The following is a 21539-nucleotide window of genomic DNA, read 5'->3' on the forward strand; positions in this document are numbered from 1 at the left end:
CCGAATGAATTCCTTATCAAGCCACTCTTGTAAATATTCCATTGACTCCTTCAGCTCTACTAGGGACATACGATATAGTGGAATAGAAATGGGCTGAGTTCCCCGCAACAAGTTAATACCGAAATCGACATCCCTACCAGGCGGCATGCATGGAAGATCTGCTGGAAATATATCTGGAAAGTCTCTCACTTCCGGAACTGACTCAACAGTAGGAGTATCAACACTGACATCCCGCACAAAGGCTAGATAAGAATTGCACCCCTACTCAACCATTCGCTAAACCTTTAGAAATGATATAACACTGCTAGGAACATAATCTAATGCACCCTCCACTATAACCGTGGTAAACCTGGCATAGCCAGTGTCACAGTCTTGGCGTCACAATCAAGAATAGCCTAATAGGGCCACAACCAGTCCATGCCTAAGATAACATCAAAGTATACCATACTAAGTAACAACATATTAACTCTGGTCTTAAACCCACCAATAACAACTAGACACGACCGATAGACACGGTACACAACAATGGAATATCCCATAGGTGTAGACACATAAATATGAGAACTCAAGGAATCACACGATATATCCAAATATGGAGAAACGTAATATGACACGTATAAATAAGTGGATCCAGGATCAAATAAGACTGAGGCATCTCTATGGCAAACCGGAACCATACCTGTGATGACTAAGTCTAAAGAAACTGCCTCTGTCCTACTCGGAAGAGCATAGAATCTGGCCTGGCATCCCCCTCTAGGGCGACCTCTACCTGCCCGTCCCCCACCCCTAGCTGCTGAGCGGTTGGAGTGGCAACTAGGGTAACAATCATGGCCTGAGAAGTCAGCGGACCTGAATGTATTCGTGGAGCCTGAGTAGTCTGGGAAGGTGCACCCCTACTGAGTCTGGGGCAGTCTCTGACCATGTGGCGGTATAACCACACTCAAAACAAGCTCTCAATAGGCGTGGTAGTTGGGACTGGCTCGGGCCTGGTGTGCAAGACTGACTGCTGAAGGCACCCTACGTAGGAGGTGCACTAGAAAGTGGTTGAGCAAAGTGTGCAACTCGGGACCTCGATACAACCGGAGCACCACTAGAAGCTGGAAGTGCGAAATGAAGTGAACGGCTCACACAGTCCCTACCATGACGAGCTGTAGCTATGGTGTGAACACCAATAATACCCATATGTAACGAGGCCTCTTGGCCTCCCTATCATCTCTATCACGATCTTGCATACCCTCCAACCACCATGCAATCTCAACCACCTGCTAATACGGAGTGTCTGACTCCAACTCCATAGCCATGCTGAATCTAATACTCTAGTTGAGCCCCTCGATAAATCGATGGACTTGCTCTATGACCGTAGTAACAAAAGGCTGGTGCATGCCGGACAAACCACTAAATCAGATAGCATACTCCGATACTGACATTGTACCCTGGCGAAGTGCTCAAACTCCGCGCGCCAAGCGTCCATAAGGGTCTAAGGAAAACACACTCTCAAGAAAAACTCTAAAAATTGATCCCATGTATGTGAAGCTGCCTCGCCTGGGCTACCCACCTCCTACACCCTCCACTACTTATATGACGCTCTTTTTAGCTGGAACGTAGTAAAATTAACCCCACTCGTCTCCACAATGCCTATAGTGCGGATAATACGGTGACACTTCTCAAGAAAACCATGTGCATCCTTTGAAGCCAAACCACTGAAAGTAGGAGGGTGGTACTTCTTGAACCTCTCGAGCCTAACCTGCTCCTCCTCAGATGGTGCCACCCTAACCACGGGCTGAACCAGAGGAACAAGTTGTACCGGTATAACCTCTAGGACCTAATCAACTTGGACCCGCTGCTTTGGGGTACTAGCCGCGGGAGTCTGTGCTCCTTCCCCAGCTTGAGATATGGCTGGTGCAAATGGGATCAACCCCGCCTAAGCTAAGGTACTGAACATGCTGGATACGAGTTGATTTACGTACTCATGCTACACTTCTGCAGTTATTGTGTAGGTGTCTATATATATATATATATATATTTCTGGTGGTCTTTTGGGCGTAGAGGCGAAGCTATTGCGGGGACTTTATGGTAAGCTGTATTCCAGGTTACGATCCGCAACATACAGAGTCTCCATCAGATTTACTTACATTCTCATGTCTAACTTGTATTTGAGACAAATGTTGTATTCTATTATATTTTTTAGTAGATGCTCGTGCACTTGTGACACCGGGTTTTGGGGTTTCCTAGTGGATGTTCATTATTGTAGTCACGCAATTATAATCATTTTATCTTATAATTTATACTTTATACGGAAATTGGTAAATAAAAATCACGGGTGTTCTATGAGTACCATGTTTCACTCTATTTATTTAATGAGATTTATGATTTTAAAGATAATGAAAGGATTTTGAAGAGATTTTCATCCCAACTTAATTGATCAGTAAATTTTAACTAGTTTTGATGTATTTTCATAGGGATTTTGTAAAATTGAGATTTAGACCTGAAATTGAGGTTAGATTTCAAAATAAATTTCATAACCGAGCTCGGGGGTGATATGGTAATCGGATTTTAGTCTGAATCATGGGTTTTGACCAAACAGGCCAGGGATGAACTTTTGTTTACTTTTTCCAATTACATTAAATCGTTTTCACTCATGGGTAGTTTCTAAAACTAATTTTGAATTATTTGAACTGTATTTGGCTAGATTTGATTGGTTTGGAGGATAATTCTAAAAGAAAAGCCGTAGCGATCATTGATTTTGTTGCGGGAAGAGGTAAGTATTATTGTTAACCTTGACTTGATAGAATTAAGACTTGATTGGTTTATTTACTACTTTATTCATGTGTGGGGACGGCGAACATGCAAGGTGACGTGTGTATGTACGTGGTTTCAGGTTAAGCATGCGGGTTGAGATATTTAGTTGTTGTCTTCAATTATTTCATGCTTTCATTTAATCTATGTTATTACTTGTTAAATGCTCTAATTGTTACTTTCCCTTACTTGTTAAATTCACGCCTTTATCCGTTACATGCCTTAATTTGCTAATTGTTTCCATGTATCTGTGTCTTTATTTATTGACTATCTTTACTTACTTTTTGACCTTGTGTGTTATTATATAGAAACTTTTATCCGCTTTATATCTTTAATTATGTAATTCATTAATTGTGTTTTATTTGAGATACGTCGTAGTTGGTTGTATAAGTACATTTATATTATTATTGTACGGGATCGAGTTTCACGCCGCAACTTTTATATATAGATTGTGGATCGGATTGCGTGCCACAACAGATATTGGTATTACTTTTGGGATAGGGTTGCATGCCGCAACAGTATTTTTATATATATGCAACCCGATCCACAAATATATGTAAATAACATATACATATATATATATATACATATATATATACATATATATATATATATGTATATATATATATATATATATGTCATTTATATATATTTGTGGATCGGGTTGTGTGCTGCAACAAAAATGACATATTTTACTGTTTTGAGCTGTTGTTTTCCGGATCCGTGTGGTATTGAGAAAAATTGAGCTTTGATGTTATCCTGGGGCCCTTTGTTATCTATTTCATGTTCCAGTTTTCATGTTATACTTGTTTTCTCTGTTTTGTCGATTTCATTATATTTTGTACATTTTTATAGTGAGTTCCTTGTTATAGCCTTGTCACTATTTCGTCGAGGTTTGGCTCGGCACTTACGGGGTACATGGGGTCGGTTGTACTCATACTATTCTTGTGCAGATTCTAGTGTTCGTCCCAGCAACAGTTAGTGGAGGCTCGCTCGGATTAGGTTTTCACGTTGACTTGAGGTAGAGTAGCACAACAATCGCAGTCCCTAAAGTCCCCTTCCTTATATAGTTTTACTGTTTATTTTATTTCAAACAATTTTATTTTTCATTCAGACATTGGTTGTTGCACCTCTAGTATGCTCATGTACTTATGACACCGGATTCCGGGATTTGACTAGTCAGCGTTTGGAGTTATTATATCTATTTTGAAATTTTACAGCTTTATTTCTCATTAAATTACTTTCAAATTGGTTTTAAAATGTATAGTTGTGTACTAATGTTGGCTTATCTAGAAAATGGATGTTAGGCACCATCACGGCCTTACGGTTGGGATTTCGGCTCGTGACATTTTGGTAACGAAAATTAAAAGTCAAATTTGTATCTTGAAACTAAAAGAGAAAGAAAAATTAATTGTATGTAATACAAAAAACAATTATAAGAAAACCCAATAGTTTTGTAACATAATAATCAAAGACTTCATATATTAATATTTTAGACTAACTACTCAAGGTTACAATTTAAAATCAAATGTTTATTAGTTTGATTATAGGTAATGTAAAAACTTAATTAAATTTTATAGTAGGTAAGAGGATGTATAAATAGAAAACTAGAGATAGTGTAAGTATGCTTATACTTTGAATTATTTAAAAAATTAATTCAATAATACATAAAAATATTATTGATAGATTTAAATGAACAATGAGTTCCGAGTAAGAGGATAAAAATATAAAACATTAAATTTTAAGAATAAAAAATTATATTTTTGAAGATTATTAAAAGGGTGATGAGCAAGACATTAAGTCCATTGACAAGCTAATAAAAGATCACATGGTAGTGCAACAATATTAAATAATGAATAATATAATAACTATAAGCAAAGAAAAAAAAAGAAAACAATTGTGTAAAAATATATATATAACAATAAGAGTTTTTAGAATTTGGGATAAAAAATAAAGTGGTAATAAGAATTTTATTAAAATAATATGATCTAATATGCTCAATTAAGAGAGATCATAGCATGACACGCATACAGTAATATAAGGTATGGGTGTTCAAACGCATGCGGCGAGATAAGGTGGGCTTGAAACACGTGGCTAGTAGGGGAACTATTAGAAGCCATGCGGTGTGATAAGGTGGGCTAAAACGCGGGGTGGTATTTCGGGAAAATAATTTTTAAAACTAAATGTAATGGCCCCTGCGATGATATAAGGAATGTGAGCTATTTTATGATTTGGGACTACGAGGCGGTACCTCGGGAGTGCCCCTGTTGATCTTCCTTATTTGCTGTATTGTTGGTTGTTGTTTCCTTAACATGTAAAATTCTTGTTTTCCTTTCGTGTTGAATTAGCTTTCCTTGATTCCATTTTGTTACTTTCCGTAAATTCTTTACTGTTTCACTTCCCTGTTATTTCATTATGTCATTATATTATCTGTCTTGTTTCTTATTATCTCCAATAAGGCCTTGACCTTACCTCGTCACACCTTTACCGATGTTAGGCTTGGCACTTACTGGATACCATTGTGGTGTACTCATACTACGCTTCTGTACATATTTTTGTGCAGATCCAGGTACATCCTATCAGCCTCGATATTAGTGCACTGTGTTGCTACTTTTGAGACTTCAAGGTACACCTGCCCGCGTCCGTAGGCCTCAGAGCCCCCTTCTACCCTATTTTTCTTATTTCTTTATGTTTTGATAGACAGTGATGTATAGAATTGTTCAACATTGTATCTAGAGCTTGTGACTTATAACTCACCGGGTTTTGGAAAATTATACGTATTGAGCTTATAGTCTATTGATGAAATTGTTGATGTTTTGAAATTTTAAGTTTTTATTTGATATTTCCGCATATTGTTAGGCTTACATAGTCTTAGAGACAAGGTGCCATCACGAAATCCTACGGAGGGGATTTGGGGTCGTGACAAGTTAGTATCAGAGCTCCAAGTTCATAGGTGTTATGAGTCACAAGCAGGTTTAGTACAGTCTCACGGATCGGTACGAAGACTTCTGTACTTATCTTTGGGAGGCTATGGAACTGTTAGGAAAAGCTTTACTTCTTTGATTCCTTATCGTGCGAAATCTTTGACGTCGGATTCTAAATTTCTATCTTTCTATTCTCTCACAGATGGTGAGGTCACGTATAACCGGATCAGATAACCAGAAAACCGCGCCTCCTGCTAGAGCCGCAAGAGACTGAGGCCGGGGTAGAGGCTGAGGACGTCCACGTGGTGCAACAAGTGCACCCGCACCAGCTTTCCAGGAGACTCTTGCCAAGTTTCTGAGCATGTTTGGTACTTTAGCTTAGGCAAGGTTGATCCCACTTGCTCCTGCCATATCTCAGGTCGGGAGAGGAGCACAGACTCCCGCTTCTTGTACGCTAGAGCCATGGGTCCAGGTTGACCAAGTCCCATAGGTCATACCAGTGCAGCCGGTAGCCCCAGTTCAGCCCGAGGATAGGGAAGCAGTTTCTGAGGAGGATAAGCTCATGCTCGAGAGGTACAACAATTACCACCCTCCTACTTTCAATGGCTTGGCGTCTGAGGATGCCCGAGGTTTTCTTGAGGAGTGCCATCGTATCCTCCATACTATGGGTATTGCGTAGTCTAGTGGGGTTACTTTCATTACGTTAAGGCTTAGGAGAGTGGCTTATCAGTGGTGACGAGCATATGAGTTGGGTGGTCCGGCTGAGGCAACTTCAATTACTTGGACTCAGTTCTCGGATATGTTCTTGAGGGAGTATGTTCCTCATAGTTATATAGATGCATGGACCGCAGCATTTGAGAAGTTGCGCCATTGTTCTATGACCGTGTCGGAATATGCAGTCTGGTTCAGTGATTTGGCTAGGCATGCACTAGCCTTGGTTGTTACTGTTAGAGAGCGGTTCCGTCGATTTATCGATGGGCTCAACCCCAGTATCAGATTTAGCATGACCCAAGAGATTGAGATGGACATCACATACCAACAGGTAGTGGGGATAGCTAGGAGATTAAAAGGTATGTTGACTCGGGAGAGAGAGGAGAGGGAGGCCAAGAGGTCTCGAGATTCTGGCACATATAGTTGTAGACGTGCCCCAGTTGCAGCTTGTCATGGTAGGGTCTATGTGAGTCGCCCTATTCATTCTGCACTTCCAGCTTCCAGCGGTATTCTAGCCACTCCTAGGCCTCAGGCTCCCTATTATGCACTGCCATTATTTAATGCACCTTCTACACGGGGTACTTTCAGCGGTTAGTCCAGTCGATTAGGCCTAAGCCAGGCATAGGAGCCAAGCCCTCCAAGAGCTTATTTTGAGTATGGTGACACTCATCATATGGTGAGGGATTGCCGCAGACTCAGGAGGAGTGCACCTCCACGGACTACTCAGGCTCCGCGTGCTCCACCGGCTACCACACCAGTTACCACTCCACCCGCACAACCAGCTCGAAGTGGAGGTCGAGCGGGTAGAGGTCGCCCTAAAGGGGAGGCCAGGCCATATATTATGCTCTTCCTTCTAGGATGGAGGCAGTTGCATCCGACTCTTTCGTCATAGGTATTGTTCTGGTCTGTGATAGAGATGCATCAATCTTATTTGATCGAGGCTCCACTTATTCCTATGTGTCATCTTATTTTGCTCCGTATTTGGGTATATCCCGTGATTCTTTGAGTTCTCTTGTATATGTGACTACACCTGTGGAAAATTCTATTGTTGTTAACTATGTGTATCAGTTGTGTTTGGTTGTTCTTAGTTATTTTGAGACCAAGGCGGATCTATTGTTGCTAAGTATGGTATATTTGGTGTTATTTTGGGCATAGACTGGTTGTCGCCCTATCATGATATTCTTGATTGTCATGCCAAGATCGTGACGCTGGCTATGCCAGGATTATCACGGTAAGAGTGGATGGGTACTTTAAATTATGTTCCTAGCCGGGTTATTTCATTTCTAAAGGATCAACGGATGGTTGAGAAGGGGTGTGATGCGTATCTTTCATATGTGAGAGATGTCAATATTGATACTCCTACCGTTGAGTCAGTTATGGTAGTGAGGGATAATCCAGATGTATTCCCGGCGGATCTTTCGGGCATGCCGCCCGACAGAGATATTGACTTTGGTATTGATTTGTTATCGGACACTCAACCTATTTCAATTCCACCTTATCGTATGGCCCCAGCAAAATTAAAAGAGTTAAAGGAACCGTTGCAAGAGTTTCTTAATGGCTTCATTCGGCCCAGTGTGTTACATTGGGGGTGCTCCAGTCATATTTGTAAAGAAGAAGGATGGTTCTTTGCATATGTGTATTGATTATAGCCAGTTGAACAAGGTTACAATGAAGAACATGTATCCATTACCACGTATTGATGACCTATTTTATCAGCTTCAGGGTGCCAGAGTGTTCTCTAAGATTGACTTGCGTTTAGGCTAACATCAGTTGAAGATTTGGGAGCCATATATCCCGAAGCACCTGAGGACTGTGCTTCAGACCTTGAGAGAAAAGATGTTATATGCAAAGATTTTGAAGTGTGAATTCTGTCTAGATTTAGTGGCATTTTGGGGTCATGTAGTGTTGAGTGAGGGAATCAAGGTAGATCCGAAGAAGATTGACGCTGTACAGATTTGGCCCAGACCATCCTCAGCTATGGAGATTCAGAGTTTTCTTGGTTTGGCATGGTATTACTGTCGATTCGTGGAGGTTTTCTCATCTACTGCAGCACCTATGACCAGATTGACCCAGAAGGGTGCTCTATTCAGGTGGACCGTGAAGTTTGAGGAGAGCTTTCAAAAGCTCAAGACTACTTTGACTATAACCCCAGTGTTGGTATTGCCTACAGGTTCGGGGTCTTATACTTTGTAGTGTGATGCGTCAAGCATTGGTCTCAGTGCGGTGTTGATGCAGGACGGTAGGGTGATTGCCTACGCATCTTGATAACTAAAGGTGCATGAGAAGAACTATCCTATCCATGACCTCGAGTTAGCAGCTATTGTTCATGCCTTGAAGATCTGGCGGCACTATTTTTACGGTGTCCCTTGTGAGGTCTACACCGATCACCGGAGTCTACAACATATTTTCAAACATAAGGATCTTAACTTGCGGTAGCGAAGGTGGTTAGAGTTTCTTAAGGACTATGATATCATCATTTTATATCATCCCGGGAAGGCCAACATAGTGACCGATGCCTTGAGTCGCAGGGCGGAGAGTTTGGGCAGCTTAGCATATCTACCGGTAACAAAAAGGATATTAGCCTTGGATGTTCAAGCCTTGGCCAACCAATTTGTTAGATTGGATATTTCTGAGCAGAGACGAGTTTTGGCTTGTGTGGTTTCTCGGTCTTCTCTTTATGATTATATCAGAGAACGTCAGTATGATGACCCCCATATGCTTGTCCTCAAGGACACGGTTCAGCACGGCGATGCCAAAGAGGTGACTATTGGAGATTATAGTGTATTACAGATGCAGAGTAGGCTATGTCTGCCCAATATAGATGGCTTGAGTGAGTTGATTCTCCAAGAGGCTCACAGTTCGCGGTACTCCATTCATCCGGGTGCCGCGAAGATGTATCAGGACTTGAGGCAGCATTATTGGTGGAGGATAATGAAAAAGGACATAGTGGATTATATAGCTCGGCGCCTAAATTGCCAGCAGGTGAAGTACGGGCATCAGCGGAGAGGTGGATTCTTCAAAAGCTAGAGATCCCAGAGTGGAAATGGGAGCAGATCACTATGGATTTTGTTGTTGGACTCCTACGGACTCAGAGGATGTTCAACGCAGGTTGGGTGATTGTAGATAGATTGACCAAGTCAGCACATTTCATTCCAGTGGTGACTACTTACTCTTCAGAGGAACTGGCTTAGGTTTACATTCGCGAGATTGTCAGGCTTCATGGAGTGCCGGTATCTATCATCTCTGACCAGAGTACGCCGTTTACACCGCGGTTCTGGAGAGCCGTACAACATGAGTTAAATACTCAGGTGGAGTTGAGTATAATATTTCACCCTCAGACGGAAGGACAGTCCGAGCGCACTATTCAGATATTGGAGGATATTCTTCGTGCGTATGTGATGGAGGTTGGGGTTTCTTGGGATAAGTTCTTGCTGCTTGCGGAGTTTGCCTACAAAAACATTTATCAGTCGATCATTCAGATGGCCTCGTATGAGGCTTTGTATGGTAGGCGGTGCCGGTCTCCGGTGGGTTGGTTTGAGCCGGGTGAGGCTAGGCTCTTGGGTACAGACTTGGTTTAGGATGCTTTGGAAAGGTTAAATTGATTCAGGATCGACTTCGTACAGCCCAATCCAGATAGAAGATTTATGCGGATTGGAAGGTTCACGACGTCGCATTCGTGGTTGCGGAGTAGGTCTTTCTTCGGGTTTCGCCCATGAAGGGTGTTATGAGATTTGGGAAGAAGGGTAAGTTGAGCCCTACATATATCAGGCCTTTTGAGATTCTTGTGAGGGTTGGAGAGATGGCCTACAGACTTGCACTACCACCGAGTCTAGCTGCAGTTCATCCACTATTCCATGTTTCTATGCTCTGGAAGTATCATGGCGATCCGTCTCATGTGTTGGACTTCAGCTCAGTCCAATTGGACAAGGATCTATCTTATGTTGAGGAGCCGGTTCAAAAGTTGAGGTCAAAGAAAATTGCTTCAGTTAAGGTCCGGTGAAGGGGTCAGTCAGTTAAAGAGGCGACTTAGGAGACCAAGCATGATATGCGTAGCCGTTATCCTCATAATTTCAACACTTCAGGTATGTCTCTACACTCGTTCGAGGACAAATGTTTGTTTTAAAAGGGGGAGGATGTAACGACCTAGCCGGTCATTTGGAGAGTATTAGCCCCGATCCCCTAATTATTGCCCCCTCTATTTCATTTTGTGGTTATGTGACTTGCCGGGATGCTTGGTTTCGGGTTTGGGAGAGTTTCGGAGTAGAATGGGACACATAGTTCCTAAATTGGAATTTTAGGTCGTAGGAGTTGAAAGTAGTTTGACTTGTGTGAAAACCACTTTAGAATAGAATTTTGGCGGTTCCAATAGCTCTGTATGGTGATTTGAGTCTTAGGAGCGTGTCCGAATGTTGATTAGGAGGTCCGTAAGTCATTTCGGCATTAATTGGCAAAAGTTGAAAAGTTTGACCGGGAGTGGACCTTTTGATATCGGGATCGGATTTTGAATCTGGAAGTTGGAGTAGGTCCGTAAGGTCAATTATGACTTGTGTGCAAACTTTGGTGTCAATCTGAGCTGTTTTGGTATGAATCGGTGTTGGTTTAGGAATTCGGAAGTTCATAGGTTCTTAGGCTTGAATTGGGGTGCGATTCATGTTTTTATGTTGTTTGATGTGATTTGAGGCCTCGACTAAGTTCGTATCTATTTTAGGACTTGTTGGTATGTTGGGTTGAAGTTCCGGGAGCCTCGGGTGTAATTCGGACCATGTTCGGCGCATTTCGGAACTTTGAAGAATTTCTGAAGTCGTTGGTTTTTCTCAGTTCTGGTGTCCTTCTACGCGTTCACAATGATACTCCTGCGTTCCCGTAGAGTCATCAGAGATTTGCTGGAAGTTTTCCCTACGCGTTCGCGAAGATGGCCACACATTCGTGATGAGGAAGGCAGCCTGGGTTGAGACTCACGCCTGGTCTACGCGTTCGCGAGAATGGCTTCATGATCACGAAGCTCGAGAACCCTTGGTCACCGCGTTCGCGAGTGGATCCTCGCGTTAGCGTAAGAGAAAATTTGGGTAGTAGCATCTTTGTGCTTCGCGAACACAAGGAATTTTCCGCGTTCGCGAAGAAGGAATTAACTGTGCAATAGACTTAAATTCCAAAACAACGGTTCATTCTCTTATTTCACATTTGGATTTAGAGAGCTCGGTTTAAGGCGAACTTTTGAGAGATTTTAAGAATGTTTGTTATGGTAAGAGTACTAAACTTGTTTTTGATTAAATTCCCTTAATCTATCATTGATTATATCAGTTAATTAGGGATTTGGGTTGAAAAATTGGGGAAAATTGGAGGAAATTTCTTAGCCCAACTTTTGGGGATTTGAAGGAGATATTGGTATCAGATTTATGTAATTCTTGTATGGTTGGACTCAATATCGAATGGGTCTTCGAATTTATTAATTTTGTCAGGTTTCGAGATGTGGGCCCTGGTCGACTATTTGGAGAGATTTTTCAATTCTTAGCTAAGATCATTATTTCATTATTTAAATTTGTTTTCGATAGTTATATTTATAGTATGAAATTATTTTGGCTAGATTCTAGCCGTTCGAAATTGGATAATCGAGGGAAAGACCTTCTAATTGATTGATCGAGCGTGGTTTGAGGTAAGTGACTTGCCTAACTTTTTGTGGGGGAAATTCCCCTTAGGATTGGGTATTGTTGTGATAATTTGTGATATGTGAAGGCCGTGTACGCAAGGTGACGAGTGCGTACACGGGCTAAATTTTGAAATTCCGATTTTAGCTACGTAGTTTCCTTTTCATGCCTTAATTCAATTATTGTAACATGTTATAGTCATCATGTTTAGTCTAATTTCTCATATCTACATGCCTTATCTCGTATTTGCAACTTGTATCACATGTTTGGTTGAATTACTTACTTTTCTTGATTTTCCTATTCCTTACTTAACTGTGGAACTCCTTACTTGAAATTGATGTCCTTGAAATATCTTGTTGTTGAGTTTGGTGTTGAATTGCAAGGCGGTGGTTCTTTTGAGGAAAGGTGTAAGTTGTGAAATATCATTTACTTAGTTGTTGTGTCTTGGCTTTCGTGTTATTATTGAGGTGATTGTTTGGCTGTTTGCACGAGGTTTCTACCGTGCTATTTTTATTATGGCACTAGGTTTCTGCCGTGCGATTTCTATTATTGCACGAGGTTTTTGCCGTATGGTTGTTATTGATGCACGAAATTTCTTCCGTGCTATTGTGATTATTGATACGCATGTGGTAGTATAAGGTCTATGTGTTGAAACGCATGCTGCGAGATAAGGTGGGCTTGATACGCGTGGCTAGTAGGGGAACTACTAGAAGCCATGCGGTGTGATAAGGTGGGCTAAAACGCAGGGTGCTATTTCGGAAAAACATAAAGGCCCCGCGGTGATATAAGTAAAGTGAGCTATTTTATGGTTTGGGACTACGAGGCGGTACCTCGGGAGTGCCCCTGTTGATCTTTATTATTTGATGTATTGTTGGTTGTTGTTTCCTTAAGATGTAAAATTATTGTTTTCCTTTCATGTTGAATTAGCTTTCCTTGATTTCTTTTTGTTACTTTCCATAAATTCTTTACTGTTTCACTTCCCTGTTATTTCATTATGTCATTATATTATCTGTCTTGTTTCTTATTATCTCCAGTAGGGCCTCGACACTACTCTACTGAGGTTAGACTTGGCACTTACTTGATACCATTGTGGTGTACTCATACTACGCTTCTGCACATGTTTTTGTGCAGATCCAGGTACATCCTATCAGCCTCGATATTAGTGCACTGTGTTTGCTTTGAGACTTCAAGGTACACCTGCCCGCGTCCGCAGGCCTCGGAGTCCCCTTCTACCCTATTCTTTTCGTATTTCTTTACGTTTTGATAGACAGTGATGTATAGGACTGTTCATCATTGTATCTAGGGCTTATGACTTATATCACACCGGGTTTTGGGAAATTATACGTATTGAGCTTATAGTCTATTGATGAAATTGTTGCTGTTTTGAAATTTAATGTTTTTATTTGATGTTTCTGCATACTGTTAGGCTTTACCTAGTCTTAGAGACTAGGTGCCATCACGACATGCTACGGAGAGGGTTTGGGGTTGTGACAACAACAGTATTAAATAAAGAGTAAAATTAGTCTATTGTGAATGAATGCATAAGTAAGTCAAGTGGGGGTATTTATAGCCTAAGTCTAACTTTCACATGATCATCCCCACTCCCACACATTCCTCCAAATGGCTAGCAACCTCCAAGATACTATATTTCCCAAGTCTCAAAGAAGCATGAACTGTTTGACCGAGTGTGTAGTTGAGGACTATGTCATTGTATATTAATTTTATTGAGTTTCTGGTGTATATCTATCTATGGGGCGCTTAACCAAGAAAGACGCTTATTTCTCCTAGTAGGGGGTCACCGAATAATCAGTACTTTTCGTGAACATTGAACTCCACCGCTATCCTGATCCCAAGATAAAACCTATCACAATGAATAACGTGTCACCATCCAATATATCCACGTATCAAAGTCACATTTTTACCAATATATATAGTCCCTCACTTTTCGGATTATTCTCTAGAAGTGTTCGGGAAGTGGCATGATCTTTAGCATGTTGCAGAGAGATTTTTGGCAGGATTTTCCATACAAGCGTCACTATTGGAATCTGAAAGGACATCTAGTAATTTCCATTTACAGTCCTGGATACGTGGTGAGCATCGATGGATTCTAACACTACAGAGCGTTACCAAGGTCATGATGGCATCATATACAAGAACCTTCCTCATTCCTTACCTTTGTTACCTTGCATTTGAACTGTTTTTCAGAAATTTATCAATCTCCATTGTCACTTTCCTATCAATTTTCAAATTTTTTTTTGCTTCTTGATTTCATCCCGTACTATCTTTAAATGGCTTCCCAAATGATTCAATCAACTCTCAGGACATAATTGCTACTTAGTGCTCACTGGCATCGCTCCTCTTCCTGCAGCCACTGCGGATATGGAGGATACGATGGTGGAGGAACCACCTATTCTCACTAGAAGGAGTAGGAGACCTCCTATGGAATCAAGAGAAGGATTGTTGATCTCTACGAATGCGAGTGGAGCAGTTCCGACCACTTTATCCTTGACGATTTTAGCACCAGCCCTTACTTAGAAGGGCAAGGTTGCAAAGCCTTTGGCAAAGGCAAAAAGGAACAAGAAAAACCGACAGCCTCGAAGGTTCTTTTAAAGACGCTTCAGCCTTTTGGTTTTGTCGACTACAGGAATAATACTCCAAAAAGGCTGGTTGAAACTTTTTCTTTCACTTTACAAGAAAAGCATCTCCCAGCGGTGCTAAGTTATTGTGCCTGGGAAGTTAAGGTTCGAGTTTCCCTCCCTGAAGTAGGAGAGAATGTAACCACACACCCAAAAGGTTTCTCGTTCTTGTTCACCTACTCGTTCACCATCGGGTTCAGCCTAGCTATTGACCCGGTAATCAAGGACCTTTGCATGGCATTCAATGTTTGCTTGGATCAACTGGCACCAGGTGTGTGGTGGTCAATCGCTTGACTGAGTTTCCTTGCCGAGAAGGTGGGGTATGGTTTTTCCTTTAAGCATCTTATCTAAATTTATTGCCCAAAACTTTATAAGGAGTCAATGTTGACATTGGTGAGTCAAGGCACTCGTGCCTTTCTGGAAAATGTGGAAAATGATTTTGGCAAAAGATGGTATGAGAGGTTCGTTAAAGTGCCTACGAGAGACATATTGAGCGAAAGTGATCTTCCTTTCATGGAAGAATAGAATTTCAAGCGTAAGTTTTTTTCCTTCTTACTTGTTCATCATTATTTAGTTTTGAATTAGATTTCTATGATTTGTGCAATAAAAGCAGCTCTAGAGCCTGTCACCAGTCCTCTCCCAGATATAGAAGAGTGGGTTGGTAAGATTTTAAAGTCGATGACCATGGAGGTGAGAAGTGGAAAGCGATTTCTCTCATTATCTGATGGGACTCGAAAAAGCATGGTACAAGCACTTTAACTAGGTAATGTTTTAGCCATTCCAGTTTGATGGTATTCCTAATGTTCCTCTTGTTCTGTAGTAGGTACAAGATCTAGGAAATCATCAGCTAGGGCTGAGGTCCTAGATCTCAAAATGCGCCAAAAATTTGTACGACAATCGTATTTGCCAAGTAAAAAGCCGACGGGGAGGGGCCTTCTGCCCCGAAGCCCAAATCATAGAAAAAGAAGAGCTCTAAGAGGAAGGCTCAAGAAAATAAGGAGGGAACATTCCAGAGTCCTGACTACAAGGTCCCTTTCCTTGCTACAAGATTAGTCCGAGAAAGCGGGTCCTTTACTTCTGTTCAATCCTCCGACTATTCTGGTAGAGAACGATGACCTGCAGAAATCACCCTTGAGGTAGAGGTCTAGCAAGGAGCTGATGGTAAAGGAGGAATCAAATGCGATATATTTGAGCAAGCATACTGACAAGGTGGCCACAGTTCTTTTGGAACATGACTCTGGCAGGGATGACGTGGACCCCTACATTGCGACTCTGCCTAAGGTGCCTCCATTTTCGAAGCCTGAATACATCACTGCCCCTGGAAGATAAGTGTTGGTTGAAATACCCACCAACATGAATGTCTTTCGGATGTCCAAAAATGTGGCTCCCTAGTTCAAAGGCTTTATCGGGCCCTTGGAGCAGGAATATATGGAGAAGGCTTCAACATCGCCCCTTGCTAATCATGTAACGTACTTAGGATTTAAGGTACGATCCTGGATATTTTTTTCTCCCTGGTAGTTCTTATTTATATGCTTTTCTGAGAGAGTGCTTTCTGTAGGTTAACTTTGTGGCCACAGAGCTCCATAATAGAATTGCGATGGGAGATGTTCTTAGATGTACGCAGGCACGTGAGATCGAGAGGCTGATACAAGCCCGGGAAAAGAGGGATGCGCAAAATGAGGCTTTGGCCACAGAGGTCCGAGAGGCTTCTAAGAGGGTTGGCCAGCTGGAGTAGGATAAAAAGGCTTTAGCGATCGTGTTCTCCCGCCAATTCGACGAGTTGGAGTAGAAGATGCAGAGCCTCGATATTGTCATTAAGAGGAAAAAAGATTCGCTCCTAAATTTGGTGGAGGAATGGAGTCCCCTTTTTTTCAAGACCCAAGCCTTTGAGGACCAATGCCGGAAGCTATCCACAAAGTTGGTTGATCTTACAGGCCGATTAGAGTTCTTTAAGGTAGTGACAAACATGTTCTGAGCTTAATGGACTGATGTTGATTCATAACTAAAGAAGTTTAAAGAGGGGGCGGAAGAAGACAAAGATTATTCCTACCTACTAGCTCGCCAAAAGGCCCTCCATGAAGTCCGTTCTGAGGCTTTCTATAATGATCTAAAAGGTCATTTTGAGCTCTAGCAGTCCATTCGATGGTCGGAGGCCTTATTTAGCTTCATATGATGTATTATGACTTATGCATATGGTTAATTCCGATGTTCGTGAGGTTCGGGATTTATTTGATAGAGTGATTCTCAATTTGGAAGCTTTAAGTTGGAAGAGTTGACCAAGGTTTAACTTTTGTGTAAATAACCTCGGTTTGTGATTTGATGATTCCAATAAGTTTCTACAGTAATTTTGGACTTGGGTGTATGTTCAGATTTAAATATGGATGTTCCTAAAAGGGTTTGGCTCTATTTTTTGAAAGTTGAAAATTTGAAGAATTAGAGAATTCATAGCCTTGACCCAGAGTTGATTTTGGTGCAATCAGACTCTTATTGTAGAATTTAGACCTTGGATATGTTCATTTGATTTATTGGAACTTATATACAAAGTTTGGTTGTGATCCGGATTGTCTAAGTGTAATTCGGGCGCGTTCGACGAAGTTTGAATGTTTGAAAGTTAAGAGAATGAATTAATGTATGATTATTTGTTTTGATTTTATTTGTGGTATTTAAAACCTTTGTATAAGTTTGGATGATGTATTTGGACTTGCTGGTATGATTGAACGGGGTCCCAAGGGGCTCATGTGAGTTCAGACCATTTTGGATGAGTTTGCATTGCTTGTCTTTCCAATGCCTCTGATTTGCTTCGCGATCGCTAAGGGATGATCGCATTCACATAGTGTATGTTGGGATCTTGGGGCTTTATTATGCACGTTCAGATGTCCATTACGATTCACGAAATATTGGTAGACTAGTCTCCGCGTTCGCATAGGCGTGCATGCGTTCGCATTGAGGAAGAGCGTGGTTGGGCGCTTAATGTTTGCATTTGTGGGGTGGAGGACGTGTTCGAGTGGTCGCGTTTGTGAAAGGTACTTCTGGGCAGATTACTGAAGTTTTTGTTTTCAGGATTTTGCCCATTATTTCAAATTTTGAGCCCTGGACTTGGAGAGGGACGATTTTTGAAAAGGATTTTCACACAAGGCAAGAGAGTAAGTGATATTTACTTGATTTTGATAATATATCTTGTTTTCCCATCGATTATTACACAGATTATGGAATTTGAAAAAGAAACTTGGGGTTTGTTTCTACAATTTTGGAGAGTGTAAATTGGACATTTGGAAGTCGATTTGGACTCGATTTTGGAATCTAATCATATATTTGGCTCTTGGGGTTCTGGGTAGTCCGGATCCATCCCTTGACTCGGGGTTTTACCATGTGAGCTCGGGTTGACTTTTATTGACACCTGAGAATTTGATTAAAGATTGAAGCTTTATTAATTGGAATTGATTCCTATTGCTTTATTTGATATTATTGAGTAGTATTTGACTAGATTCGAGTCGTTTGATGTTGGATTTGAAAGGGAAATGTGGTTGTTGTTGATTAAAGCTTGTCGGGTAGAGGTAAGTCTATTGTGTATCCTTGTAAGATGAAATTCTCTCCATAGGTGATCTATTTTCTACTTGTTGCTCTGTTAGGAGCCACGTATATGCTAGGTGACGAGTGTATATACGTATCTAGGTTATGGCCATATCTAGTACAGATTTAGCTTTCGTTGAATCTATGACTACATGATGACTTGTAATTATGACTTAAAAGCATACTTAAGGTTATGACTTGTTGAATTGGGCATAAATGATTATTTTGCCATATTGAGCTTCTTCGTCGGGTTGTAGTCATATACTTTGCCTTATTCATTCACAATGTGATGGTTAAATCAGCTGTCTCATTCATGATAATTATTATTATATGACTCTTAAACGATAAAATTACTTATTGAAATGTTGAGGTTAATTGAATTGCATAATTAGCCATATCCATCTATTAGCCTTATGCGCTTATATCCGCATTTCTATTATTTTGATATGGTGCCTTTAATTATATTGCCTTGTAATCTATAAGTTTGATATTTGAATATTGTGAAACGATGAGACTTTTGGCACCACAGATATTATGAGCTAATACCCCTAACTTATTTAGGAATGATTTAGAGAGCGGCCCATCCGATTAGTTCAGCTATCAGTGTTTGAAACCCTAGTGGTTACTCTCCCGAAACCACCAGCCACCCCGACCTAATTCATGATTAGTCCACCAACTTCCTAGCAAAATTCCTACGATTAAAAACAACTGACATGTCAAGATCCAAATTTGAATTGGGACTTCCTCAATACCGACTTGTGTTTAGTGACTTGAGAACAAATTTGTTGTATATATAAAACAATTTTCTATGGTTGAGAGCCGCCAAGATCTCCTCGGTGACGTTATAGGAAGCAACCTGTCTGCTGTGGCGGGATGACTTTTTCTTTCACATTAAGACCGGGCGGCGAAATCATATAAAGATCGTGAGGCTTTCATCGCCTTAGGGTACGCTCACTTCTGGAGTTTTATTTAGGTTCTCGAGATTGTCAATCTCTCTTTTGAGTAGGGAGGAATAGTTAAGTCCAGCTACAATCTTGGTATAAAAATCAAGTTCAATCATCGAAAGGAGATCTCTTTTAGTTCGGTCTTCTTTTCTCGTTTGAGTCAGGTTCGTAAGACATGAAATTGATTTTTCTAAATATCTCTCTTCTAGCCTATTGGATATTAATGATGTTGTGTGGATCGGGTTGCACGCTACCATGGTATTATATATGGATCGGGTGGCACGGTGCCACGGGTACATGTGTGGATCGAGTGGCACGCCACTACGAGGATATTTACGAATCGAGTTATTATATTTATTGGTGGATGGGGTTGCACGCCATAGTATTATTATGAATATATGTGGATTTGTTTTCACGCTGCAATGACACTTAGATTGGTACCGTCCCTCTGGAGTCGGGTGATTACACATGTTACCTTGGGCCCTGTAAGTGCATATGTTGAGATTGGTGTTGGTTTAGACACTTGGCCATTGTCGGATATATATGTATACAAATTTGTGTTGTGAGATTTGATGTTGGATTATGAGCATGCACTGGCAGCGTCGACTCGTGCAATGGCTCTTACTTATATTTATATGACTATGGAGTAACTCGTATCATGATAATGGACAGAACTGATATGATTGATGTTGTATTCGAACTATTTTACTGTGGTTATATTCTCGTTTTACTGTGGTTCTATTCTAGTTTTACTGGGTTCTATTGACAAACCTGATTGATGCTATAATATTTTATTTCTTGCTCATTGTATTATTCTTATTGAGTTGTTAATAGGTGTCAAAGTCGACCTCTAACCACTACTTCTTCGAGGCTAGATTTGATACTTAATAAGTACCGTGGTTTTGTACTCATATTATACTTCTTCATATTTTTGTGAAGAATCTGAGATTGGTATTTGCGATACCCCCTTGAGCTGAGTAGGAGTATTACTGGAAACTTCTTGGTGAGCTATTTCACTTGATCTGATCCGTAGCACATGGTTTCCCTCTTTCCTATATATTTATTTATGTCAATATGTTTTTTTCGGGACATATATATTTATTCATTTGATTTTAGTTGCTCTTATTAGATGCTCGTGATGTAGTGACACCAAATTTTGGGCATTGTAGATAGTTGTGGTCGCCTTGAAACAACCTCTCTGCCTTTCTACATGTATGAGTAAGGTCTGCATACACACTATCCTCCCTAGACCCCACTTGTGGTATTTCACTGGGTTTGTTGTTGTTATTGTAGCCAGTTGTGGTCCTGTTTAGACCTTGTCATTGAATTATGTATTTATGGTATTGAATTGATATTTATTTCGCGTTGTCATTTCTGTCATGAAATAGTTAAATGGCCTAATAATTGGATCATATTGTTATTGTTGTGTGTTATCTTGCCTAGCGAGCGGGTTAGGCGCCATGGCTGCCATTGATGGGATTTTGGATTGTGACACTTTCTCCTTGAATAAATAAATTGCTACGGTAGATGCCTTTGTGGATGAAGCAAAATCTTTAAGTGCCTCTGCCTCTGGTGACTCTGATGAGTCCAGAGATAAGAAGGGTGCAGTGGATGAGGACGAGGCCCCTATTATAGCCCCCGGGAATGAGGGTGCGGAAGCGCAACCTTTTCCCCAAGCTCATGTGACTAATCTTTCTTCCTCTCTACCTTCTTCCTCCTAATCACCCCTGCCGGAAATATGAGGCGCTTTAAGGTATCCTTTATAATAGTTTTTGAATGATGGACCTTTTGTGCCTTTTATAAAAGCAAATTATTTAAGCTTTTTTGTTTTATCTTTCGCATACTTACGTGTCATGATTGCTGCAGTCTTATCGGATAAGCCTAAATTAATTTATCGCATAATTAAAAAAATAGGTTAAGAATGCCTTATTCGGCTTTTTAACTTTACCGATTCCTATGAAGTGGCCATCTCCTCTTTATTTTAGGGTGTGAGTTATTTTGAAATATCGACAATAAAGAAGGGATCAATAACCAATGTTCTGAGAGTCGTAACTGATTGCAATTTTTTGAACAACCCCCGATCTTAACTGCTGGATACGGTAAAAGACTATTGCCGGCTGTGATCTTTTGTACATTCCCCGATCTTAAGTGTCAGGTATGGTAACTTATTGAAAGAGTTCATTTACAACTGTGATCTTTTGAACAGTCCCCATTCTAGGTGTCGGGTATGGCAACTTATCGAAATAGTCTATTACCGACTATGATCTTTTGAACAGTCGCCAGTCTTAAGTTCTGCATATGGCAATTTATCTA

This window comes from Nicotiana tabacum, chromosome 9 (genome assembly GCF_000715075.1).
Source record: "Nicotiana tabacum cultivar K326 chromosome 9, ASM71507v2, whole genome shotgun sequence".
Classification (NCBI taxonomy): domain Eukaryota; kingdom Viridiplantae; phylum Streptophyta; class Magnoliopsida; order Solanales; family Solanaceae; genus Nicotiana; species Nicotiana tabacum.